Consider the following 12,121-nt stretch of genomic DNA (forward strand, 5'->3'; position numbering starts at 1 on the left):
AAACTCATATTGCCATATTCCTTACAGCTGGGATTGTTTTCCTCTCCATCTTGCAAGTTTATCAAAAGTAAAACTTTTGGCCAGTAGAGGTCACTTTTCAATTTGATCATCTTTGCTACGTCTGCAGATTAACTAATTTAACTAAAATACATTTTCTATTGGCAACACTGGGCTAAAATGGTTCTTTTCCTATAAGACTATTTAAAAATAGTCAAGCTCTACCTGCAGGACCAGTTTGGATTATGGCTATAGGTTAATTTAAACAACCATGTTAGAGGGTTTTTTTTAGTTTTTTTTAGTTTGTATCAAACACTTCTGCTTTCTTACACAAGTCATACTAATTTATAGAAAAAAATTCAAACGTAAAACTCCAAAATGTCTTCCTTTCAGCACCATGAAATAATATGATAAAACATTTTAATGGTTCAGGAAACTTTTGATTTTTGACTGATGAAAGTTTCTGTGACAATCCATCCATCCATCCATCATCAAACTGCTTATCCTGCACACAGGGTCGCGGGGTGCTGGAGTCTATCCCAGCCAACTTGGCGATAGACAGGGTTCACCCTGGACTGGTCGCCAGCCAATCGCAAGGCTACACAGAGACACACAACCATTCACACTCACACTCACACAGCAACGGGCAATTTAGAGTCCCCAATCAACCTGATCCCCAGAGCATGGGAGGAAGCCGGAGAACCCGGAGAGAACCCACGCAGACACGGGGAGAACATGCAGACTCCACACAGAAAGGCCACTGGGCAGAATCCAACCCAGGACCTTCTTGCTGTGAGGCGACAGTGCTAACCACCACACCACTTCTGTGACAATACATCACTTTATTTTTTCCCAATTTGAAGCTCTGAGGAGCAGCCTTTATCCAGCGAGTTTAACAACTGTTGTTCTTCGTCTGTCTCCTTGCACGCACAGTTGACCCTAAGTATTCACTGCGGAGTCGAGCAACCCCCGACGACATTTTTCTCTTCCTCTGAGCTGTGCTCTAAAACGGGAACAATTGTGTACAAACATACAATTACAAGAGAAGCAGCATGATCATGTTTGGTTAAAAATATTTTTCACTTCACAGGGTGAAGGAGAACGTCTAAGTTACATCTCTAATTTTTAAGAGCCCCTTGTGTGCCGCTTGCGTGCTTTTTTACCCCTTATTGCATTCTTGCGTGCGTTGACCAATTTTTCTAGTTTAGCGTCAAAAACAACGCAACCTCGCGCAGCCCGCCAGGCTGTGATTGGTCTGCTAATCACATCCTTTCCGGTTTCATGGCATAATACCGCCATTTTTAAAAGGACTATTTTTGAAGACAGATCGAATCAGATTGAAGAGCTTTTGTCGGAAGAAATTCGTAAGTATGACCGCTTCTACAAGCCTTCATTGGCGGACTATAAGGACGCGCGGATGGCCTCTGATTCATGGAGGGAGATCTCCGCAAACGTCGGTTTGCCGGTCGAGGGGAACAAAGTTGTGGAGGAAAATGCGGGACAAATGTGTCCGGCGATGGAAAGGAGCAGTGGCGATGCACGGGGAAATAAAGTCTCTGCTTTTTATGTATCTCTAAATAAACATCCAACGACTTCCACACACAAAGACGTCGCTCTCTAGGTCGTCTTCGACAAAAAACAATACTCCACCTGTTGTTGTTCTGGCGGTAAATTGCTCTGCAACACGCGCAAGACTTTTAGAACCATGAGTTGAAACGAGTGCGTCGACACAAGTGCACAAAACGCCGGAGCTGCAGTTGCAGAAACATGCCAGAGCCTTTAGAGAGACATGACCTTTGAGAATGAAGAAAAGCAGCCAAGTAGCCGAGCGATCATTGGTACCATTTTAAGTGAAGACAAAAAAAGAGTATGAACAAAACTCCCATAAATATTTTTAAAAACAGAAATAACACAGATTGAGCAGTTAAGGCGAGATGCTCAAGTCCCACAGTTTGCAATCGTCTTCTTTTTTTGTCCACTTCACATTCCTAAATCCACGGAAAATTTGTTTAGCTTTCAACATCGGAGCAGCTACTGTGTGCCAGGCACAATGAAATAGATTATTAATCCGATAATGACGACTGCCACCACCACGCCAATGGCGATAAACACAAACTTCATCTTCTTGTTCTCCCATCTTTTCTTCTGCTTCACCTTGACGCAGGTCTTTTCAAAGGCTTTACTCTGAAAATAAAACAGATATATATTATTATTATTATATATATTACAAATATTTTGGCACATATGTAACATATTACAGGATAGGATGGATTCATTCACTACCAACTTTAATACAACTTCCTAAGCCTATGAAAACATTTCCAATCTGAAAAAACATGTTTTTCTCAAACTGCTTGAAATCAATGTTCACCACTTGACTTCTTTAATCCGCCCCGGAGAGAACAAGCCTGTTGGCCCGTGTGACATCACACTCGTATGCATTCATCAGAGAACTAAAGGAGCACACTGAGATTTTAGTCACACGACAAAGGGACACACTGTGTGATCACACGGGTTATCAGCCGTCTATATTTTGACTACGGCTGCAAAGGGGCCGAACATTTCCGGTACATTTCCAGAAACTTACTATGGGAAGATAAGCTTGGGAATTTTGGAAATAATCAACATTCTTTTTCTTTCCAACATTTTGCAACCCTAATTTTGACACAAAAAAGGACTGAGCCACAAAGAGTTGCCTCCCACATTGCTACTAAATTGTGAGTTCAGTGAGGCATTTCAATACTCTTTATTTTAAAATGCGCAAGCAGTTGTCTGAAGGCACCATGACAACATTTTGTTTTTGGCCACCGGATCAATGTTAGTTTGTTTTTTGGTGATAAGCCGGGTTCCGACTTCTCGCTGCAAACAGCAGCATCTCGGCAGTGAAAGGGAGCCCGGATGCAGGGCGCGATACCCAGACAATGACCTCAAAGAAGCTGAAACGCAGACGATGATGATGATTTGTCCACTTTTTAAAATAGAGATATTGACTGGAGAAGCACTACATTTTAAGAACAATCCAAATGGTTCTTGAACCTGAGCTGTCTGGCTGTTTCCTTTTTTCAGTGCTCTTATGTAACACTCAGGGCAACGTGGGAGCGATGTGACCCGCATGTGGATCCCCGGACGGACATGCGCCTCGTGGCATGTCCTGGACTCACTCTGCCGTACCCAGAGAGACCAGCTCGCTTCATTCATCTTAGTAAACAATAGGAAATGCCTTTCTAAAAACAGCCCCATAAAACACAATCAGGATGTAAATTGTACATATGTTTTCCTTTCCAGCTCCACCTGAGTATTTATAGACGTCGATATGACTTTTCCTAGTTGTAAATCCCTGGAGGGTCGTGCATGGGCCATTTGGTGAATGCGGCCTTTCACCTTCTCCATACGACCCACAGACTTGTTTTCTGTGACCCCCCCCCCCCCCCGCTTACCTTTTCCAGCAGCACATCAGCCCTGTCCTCCAGTTCAACCAGTTTGCCATTTCTCTCATCAGCCTTGTTCAAGTTGTCCATCATGATGACCTTGACCTCCTCCACGTCCCCCTGGACCTGCTGCAGGCGGCTCTTCCCATTCTCCTGTCCAACCGACACACGCAACATGATTAAAGACGGAGGAAGACATAAAGTGGATTCAGCTAACTGGGAATGTTTTCCAGGGATTCATGCGCTTGCATTGTTTAAACATTAAACCCGCAGTGGGAGCTGTTTGTTTCTTGACAATGATCCTGTCTTATGTCTCATGGCTGCACTTCTGTGTTCACAATCAGAATCAGAAGCTGTTTATTGCCACATATGTCGCACACAAGGCCTGTCTACTAGTCACACAATACAACTCAGCCACTTTCACAGTAATTCATTGTCCTCTGTGGCTCTGGAAGAGTGTGTTGTCAAATCTGACAAATCCACCCATGATGTCATCAGGCGCGGGTAATCACCCTGTAGGACGCAGTTTTTTGGCCTCCGCTCCGAAAAAGGCGAACCTGTGACAAAACGAGTAATAACTCTGTATCTACTTTGTCTAACTGGACAATTATTTTTCTGTGGGGATAAAGGGGAACCACCTGAGTGTTCTGATGTGTAAGAATACGTTTATATGTTACGGGGGAAGAAAGAAAACAATATAACACGCCAAAAAAAAAACTTCACATGTGAAATAAAATCAATAACAGCCCTATAAAACATGAAGACAGCAGGCTGAAAACACGTCTACGTTGTGTCCCAGAGTGTGGACAGAACATTTCATGTTTTTGTTAAAAAAGGCCGTTTTGGTTTATATTCTTGGTGGTTATTTTTTCTCTGGTTTTGGCAACACATACATAACCATATCACTATTTACTAACTTGTTGGAGTTGTGTTTGGAGTGTTTTCAGACGGATGAGTGGAGATTGTAGCCAGGGCGGTTTCGAACGGTGTGAATGGTTCATTAGCCTGTTGTTTCTCAGTTTTGTCCTCTTTTGTTTCAGCTACTTTCTAGATAAATGAAATCTATTTTCTCGTGAGCACAACTTTAAAAATATATATCCAGACATGAAAATGAAAAAATGAACCATTTCGTCCTGAAGTGGATCAGACTTGTTTGCTGTTTAATAAACAAAGGCAACAGCCATGCAGTGAATTTAAGCACAAGCCAGGACATGCTTTTAACCTGCAACCGAAGTAAACATTGTTAAAGCGGAATGTAATCGATTGCAATGGAATGTTTTGATTATAAAAAGTGACTTTTCCCAGCAACGCCACTTGAAGCCAAAGTGGAAAGAGAAGCATTTTGTGAAACTAACCGACACGAGGGCTGGCTTATCAAGACGATCACACACACATTAGTGCAGCAGTTGTGTAACTTTAGGCCTGCAGAGGGAAAAGGCAGCAGCAAGGGCAAGACAGCAACAACAGGCTAACGACGGACTGATAAGAACCCTGGAGCCGGATATTTACTGAGTAGCTTGACCTCAAAGCAGTTTGTATCCTGACAGGTTTCTCCTCCACCTTTGCCCCCTCGGAGCCGTGACAGGAAGACAAGGTCTCCCAAGTCGACGGGAAACCAACAGACAGAACAAAACAAGTACACTGTCTGCATCTTTATTTGGTTCAATGTGATTTCCCGTCCGAACCTACTGTAAGCTTCATTTCAGTGATGGAAAGCGATTAATGGAATGCCCTGGTAACCCAGTTATCTATTCTCAGGCTCAATAAAACTCAGCCGTCAAACACAGGAACTGCTGCCCACTGCGGTTCCCCTCCTTGCTTCCTTCCTTCCTTCCCTCACTCCCTCCTGTCTGCATTAATGTGCCTGGCATAATCCTGGGAAACCACACCCGCACTGGGCTGCAGCACGGCCATAAACGTGCAGAATGGTTCTGTATTCTGTGAGAACGGCCGCTGTCGTGTGAGATCATAACATGACTCCTTTGTTGAGTTCAGAAGTAATGAGAGCATAAAGTTTAATGTAACCCATTGAATTCTTCATTTACGATTTCATGATCTGGCTTCTGATCCTGAAAGGATAGTAAATGTAAGGGAGGAGGTATATACCACACTCTTGTATATCTACATAGATTATATTTGAGTAATTAATTAATTCAGGATGTTTACTGTCTATGATATTGGAAATGCTTTCATTTGCGACAAAAAAAAAGAAAAAAAGTGTAAATGTTAAAAGACACATAATATACTAATATAAAATAAAATACACAAGAATCATCGAATAAATCCATCAGAAATCGCGACATCGAACATCACCCTGAGGAGACTCGCTTCCTGTAATGAGCTCGCTTCATATAAACACTGTTTAGACAAGCAGCATGGCGTGTGCTTCGTTTGCATGTATTTAACTATATCGTTCAGATTCTCCCCAATGTATTTGGATCCCGTGCTTCCAATGAAATAAAACATGTTCAATCTGAATAGTTTCCTGCTATCATTTTCCTCGTGGATATTGTAACGATAAGTAAGTGAGACACAACTGACAGCCCGCAGATATTAAAGGTCACACAAGTTCACCCTGCTCCCGTAATGCATTTCCCCTAAGCTCCGCGTGTCCTTAATATAACGCAAACGGCTTTTTAATAACGTCTTACCATTTCTTTTGCGTCTGTTGCCGCCTTTGGGCTCGAGGCTGTCACCGGATCCGATGCGTTCACACGTCCCGAAGTAGGAATCACACCGAACCAGTTTGAACCTTCTTCCACCTTCTGCCCGCGGGCGAGCTCAACGGTTCCTTTTGGTTATCTTTCCCTTTTCTTCTTTTTCACTTTTCCTTTCGTCTTCCCGCTCCTGTCACTGAGCGTCGATCCGCCGCGTGGACTTCCACCTCTGCGGGGGCCGCGCTCGTCTCTCTCCGCGTTACCTGATCACGGTGCGTTCACGGTGCCCCCGGGAAAAGCGTGCGGTTAAAGAACGGCCGTCACGTGACCGCCGTGCCAACTCGCCGAGCCGAGTCCGGAAACCCCCCCTCTCTCCTCCCCCGCCCCCACCGGTTTGTGTTGACTTTTTGTTGACGTTATGCGGCTACAGGCGGTGACAGTGTGCGTGGGGACGCCTTTCATTCGGCTCACTTTTACAGCCCGCAGCGGATTATCCGGATGTTATACCATAGTTATACGCTGAGGATGGACTGTTATGACCCAACTACAGGACCGACTCAGTACAGAAGCATTATATTATAGAGCAGACTCTACCTCCACTAAAAGACAAATTGTAGCACTTAAATTGTGCTAATTACGCCACTCATCTACAGCAAATTGTAAATTGGCTTGTTTGATGAATTTGCACTTTCTTTATATCTTGTTCTTCTGAGTTTGTATCCCTATGGTTGAATGCACTTATTGTAAGTCGCTTTGGAGAAAAGCGCCAGCTAAATGACATGTAATGCAATGTGATGTAATATGTGCAGCAGCACTCCGAGTCGTCAGTGGCATTGCCTGATCTCCTTCATGCAGCAGGGACACGAGTAAGAAATGCACGGCAGATGTGCAAAAACAGACAGCTGTGTCTACTTCTAGTAGGCATTCGGACTTAATGCAAAACATTACGTGCTGTTTGTTCACTGAAGGGTGTAACCCTCTCATGGGCTGTGTGCACTTTTAAGAAGGGGACTTCTGCTCCACCCTTGTGAGAATTATGTGTAATAGTCATATAATATTCCCGAAGGGACTATATGTCAAAGGCATCAAAAAGTACATTAATATTCAGCCTCTTGTACTTTGCTTCCCCTTTGGTATAATGTTGTATACCTTTTGACCTGTAGTTTTAATATCTTTATGGTATCTTTAAACTGGAGTTCTTCCTTCAGCAAAAACAAAACCATGGTGCAATAGACTCCTTTTTTGCTCAATAAATAGGACAGCGGACATGTGTCGTGTCACATCGAGACACAAAGGGACCAAACGTTGGTCATCAGCAAAGCTGCACATGCTGAAGACTTCACAGGGTCTTGATGATAAGGAGCTGACAACACGACTCCTTTGTAGTTCATTCAGTGAAAGTTACAAGCTAAAGAAACCACCACAAAGCAGACGCCATTACACCTCTGATTACGAGAGGCTCAAAGATCGGAGATAGTTCAATCAGAAGAAGTTGCCGCGTCATTGAGTCATAATATCCGTTGACGCAAGGCTGTGTTGTATTTCTTCTTCTTCTTCCATCCTTTGATGCAAGAAGAGGATGTGAAAGACAGAAGAGAATCTGATGCAGAAATTTGAGGTCAGTAAAGGTTTAAAATAAAGATACATCAGAAACAGGAAGTGGGATTGTTTGTAAAAAAAAGTCTAATTTAGGCAGCTGAACATTGGTTTACTGATCCCCATGAAGATTAATAACAGATTTTAATTACAATAGGTTGTAAAGGCCGGCACTTATGTCCATGAAATAAATGAAATCTCACACTGAAATAGTTTCTATTTGCTTAAACCTTTGAACCAACACACTGTTTTATTACATGAGCATATTTACAAGTGTGTGATTATACGGCTGTACTTAATTGTTTCTATTTAAATTAGGTTTGAACACCTACAATAAATGAATCTAAAAGATTTGGACCATTGATAATCACATAAGGCCAAAGATTTGCAGTGATCAGTCATCTCCATGGTGACAATAAGTTGTTTTTTATAATGAGTGATGGTTTAGGCCTCTTCAATAGGACGAGCGTGTGAATGAAGCGCTCTGAGCATCAACACACACATAAGAAACCACAATTAAAAACTGCTAATCTAAAAAAACATCTAATATTACTGACAAAACAGCTGGTCCTAAATCTGTGTCGATTCGCTGTGACTTGTTATCACCTAAAGCGGCCGAAGCTGTTATCACACAAACAGAATCAACATCAGGTGACTCGTTGTCGGTGATCAGATGAAGAACACTACCGAATACAGTAGCAGTACTCCAACTACTTCTACCACCAGTACGATTTGTAATATTACCACTGCTGCAGCACTATTAGCATAGTTCAATAGTTAAGCACAGAATAGAATCATTGGGGTGTTATATAATGTTTGAGTTGACCTTTAGTTTCTTATACTTGACAATCCAATAGTAGTATAGAGGTGTTCAGTATTTTAATATGGTCGTGTATATACTTACTACAGTAGATGTAACAGTGTGGTATAGTAACGTAAAGTGGGAAACTTTACTTTTATTGTAACACACACGCTCTGTGTGAAACTTATGGTCAGTATAATAGAGTTCAGAGTACATTTTTCTAACTGAGACAGCATGACAGACAGACAAAAGACAAAAAGCAAAAAGATGCCGAATGACAAAGGTCCCATTCAGCATAATCCTCCCCCCTCTTTATATCACGGTCTGGGACTCGTCAATGGTTGGCAGGCTCACATCCGCATGACTACAACGGTCTGAGTCCAGGCGGATTTCCCATCAGCAGCAGTCGGGCTTTCTGTGGTTGCGCTGTTTGTGTTGGTCTAAGAGGCTGTTGTTACCTAACGCTGTCAGGCCTTTTGTCACGTAGATAAAACCGTAATAATTCAGTCTCCACTTGTGGACAAAACAGCACATTAGTACTGAGGAGACGCAGAGGTTTCGTGTTGTTGAGTCAACAGGAAAAGCGGGTCGGTTACGACATCCTCGACACTCTTTCTGGGTTTTAGTTTTACATGAACTGGTTGTCCTTCTACGGGTCACACGGTTTGAATACTTGTGAGTTAATAGGCATTAAAGTGGGATCAATTCTTATTTGGAAACAGATGTGTGCATATTGAAGACATTCTGGCCCGAGGCCTCACCAGCTGGGCCTGGTTGGGAGTTTACCACCCTCTTTCTTTCTTTTCTGCCCAGTACTCAAAGCAATAGGACCATTGACTCTCGCTGGCGTGCCGATTGCATTTCGAACTCGCCGAACAGAAACCAAAAGTGTGCCTTTACAAATTCCACCCACGTCTGCCTGCTTGAGTCTCTAACTCTCTGTATCCATCTTTGGACAATTTACAGCCAATGAGTAAAGGCAAACAAAGCCTGATCCTAAACACAGGGGGAGACCTGCTGCAGCTGGAGCTCTGAAAAATGATCTTGGCCTCGCGGAGCACGGATCAGCTCAGTATGAGCGTGTGAATTCAAGCTGCGAGCAGCGTTGGTCGGACGGCTGCACGTCCAGGGTTACTTGGCAGAGAGAGAGAGCGATGAATCTCTGTGACCGCCAGAAGCTGCTCGCAGTCTGGACGGTTTTACCCGTGTGTCCCAGCAGAGCAGCAGGTCCTTTTGTCAGGTCTCAAGCCTTGAATATTTGACATTGATTCGTTGAAAAAATTCAACCTCACCCGGAGGCCGATAGAACTAAAGCTACAGCTGTTGATTGTTTTACCAATCAATTATCTATTGATAATGGCTCTAGCTTCCTTTTGGGGTTCATTTTTAAAATTAATTTCTTTATATATTAATAAACACAAGAAAATTCCAGATATCCTGACAAAGGCTGATAACAAAGATGTTTGGATTGCCTTTGGTCGGTGTGATTTGTACATTTTTCTGTGACAGTTCTTGGATTTTTTTGTTTTGTTTCAAACCTAGAAGGAAAAACATACCAGAGGTTCCGTGTCGTGGGGTTTTCTCCAACATAGAAAAAAAATCTGAAATGAATAATTACCAAAGATCAAAAAAGGACCTTTTCCAGAATCTGGTTCTCTCATTGTTCTTTGTTGATGACAACACAGTAACGCCACCTTGTGGCTCTTTAACAAACCGCAAATAAGAGGACAACAACGTAGAGCGAAACATACTATTTATTTCTTATTAAACCATTAAAACCATTGATCAAAACATTCATGCACATGGCACAAGCTGAGCAGGAGGCCGGTTGTTCATCTATTTAGGGAATGTGTATATTGCCAGTTGAAGACTCCGGCTGCAGCCTGTGTGATGAGCAACGTGATGGTGGAGCAACAGGTAAAGAGAATCCAGCTTCTGCCCCCAGAGTCATGCTAAAAACACAACTAACAGCCTCATCTTTAGACCTACAGACAGAAAAGGATTAACATAGGAGCCGTTGCGCTCTACCACTTTATGATCAATCATTCTAACCATTTTAATAGAAATCGCATACAGCCTTCATTGGTTCATTTTTGATAAAAACAATTGTATATATATGTATTATATCTCACTTGTAAGATCTAAGACAAATGTGTTCTCCCATCGTGGGCCTTACAGAGACATGACCTTTGAGAAGTGAATTGGTACCGTTTTAACTGAAGACAAAAAAAGAAACCAATAAATATCTTTGAAAACAAAAATAACACAGATTTAGCAGTTAAGGCGAGATGCTCAAGTCTCATAGTTTGCACTCGTCTTTTTTTTTTTCACTTCATGCTAAACCCACAAAAAAATGTTTAATTTTCAACATCGGAGCAGCTACTGTGTGCCAGGCACAATGAAATAGATTATTAATCCGAGAATGACGACTGCCACCGTCGCGCCGATGCCGATAAACACAAACATCTTCTTCTTCCCCCATCTTTTCTTTTGGATCAGCTTGGAAGTGGTCTTTTCAAACTTTTTAGCCTGGAAAGAGAATACAAACACACACACATGTAACATATTACAAGATGGGATGGATTTATTCACTGTCAACTTATATACAACTTCCAAAGCCTGTGAAAACACCTACTGTCTTTTCCTCAAAGTGCTTGTATTCAATGTTCACTACTTTAATCCGCCCGGAGAGAACAAGCCTGTTGGCCCGTGTGACATCACACTCGTATGCATTCATCAGAGAACTAAAGGAGCACACTGAGATTTTAGTCACACGACAAAGGGACACACTGTGTGATCACACGGCCGTCTATATTTTGACTACGGCTGCAAAGGGGCCGAACATTTCCGGTACATTTCCAGAAACTTTCTATGGGAAGATAAGCTTGGGAATTTAGGAGATCATTTTTATTTTTGTAAAGATTTTTCATGGGATGTTTACAACTTAGATGCAACCCTAATTTTGACACAAAAAAGGATGACAGCCACAAAGAGTTGCCTCTCACATTGCTACTAAATCGTGAGTTCGATGAGGCATTTGGATACTCTTTATTATAAAATGCGCAAGCAGTTGTCTGAAGACCTCCGACTTTTGGCACCCGTCTGTTTTTTGTTGATAAGCCGCTAGAATACGCAGAGTTTATCGGGGACTTCTCGCTGCAAACAGCAGCATCTCGGCAGTGAAAGGGAGCCCGGATGCAGGGCGCGATACCCAGACAATGACCTCAAAGAAGCTGAAACGCAGACGATGATGATGATTTGTCCACTTTTTAAAATAGAGATATTGACTGGAGAAGCACTACATTTTAAGAACAATCCAAGTGGTTCTTGAACTTCAGCTGTCTGGCTGTTTCCTTTTTTCAGTGCTCTTATGTAACACTCAGGGCAACGTGGGAGCGATGTGACCCGCATGTGGATCCCCGGACGGACATGCGCCTCGTGGCATGTCCTGGACTCACTCTGCCGTACCCAGAGAGACCAGCTCGCTTCATTCATCTTAGTAAACAATAGGAAATGCCTTTCTAAAAACAGCCCCATAAAACACAATCAGGATGTAAATTGTACATTTGTTTTCCTTTCCAGCTCCACCTGAGTATTTATAGACGTCGATATGACTTTTCCTAGTTGTAAATCCCTGGAGG

General features: G+C 42.6%; 1 long non-coding RNA gene across 1 annotated transcript; it reads left to right on the plus strand.

Moving 5' to 3' along the window:
- The first annotated feature begins 1,063 nt into the window (after positions 1-1,063).
- Positions 1,064-1,720, plus strand: LOC144386360 (uncharacterized). The gene is made up of 2 exons (XR_013452063.1): positions 1,064-1,204; positions 1,487-1,720. It is a non-coding gene; the product is annotated as an uncharacterized LOC144386360 (long non-coding RNA).
- Positions 1,721-12,121: the final 10,401 nt, after the last annotated feature.

The sequence above is a fragment of the Gasterosteus aculeatus genome, chromosome 13, assembly GCF_964276395.1.
Source record: "Gasterosteus aculeatus chromosome 13, fGasAcu3.hap1.1, whole genome shotgun sequence".
In the NCBI taxonomy this organism is placed as follows: domain Eukaryota; kingdom Metazoa; phylum Chordata; class Actinopteri; order Perciformes; family Gasterosteidae; genus Gasterosteus; species Gasterosteus aculeatus.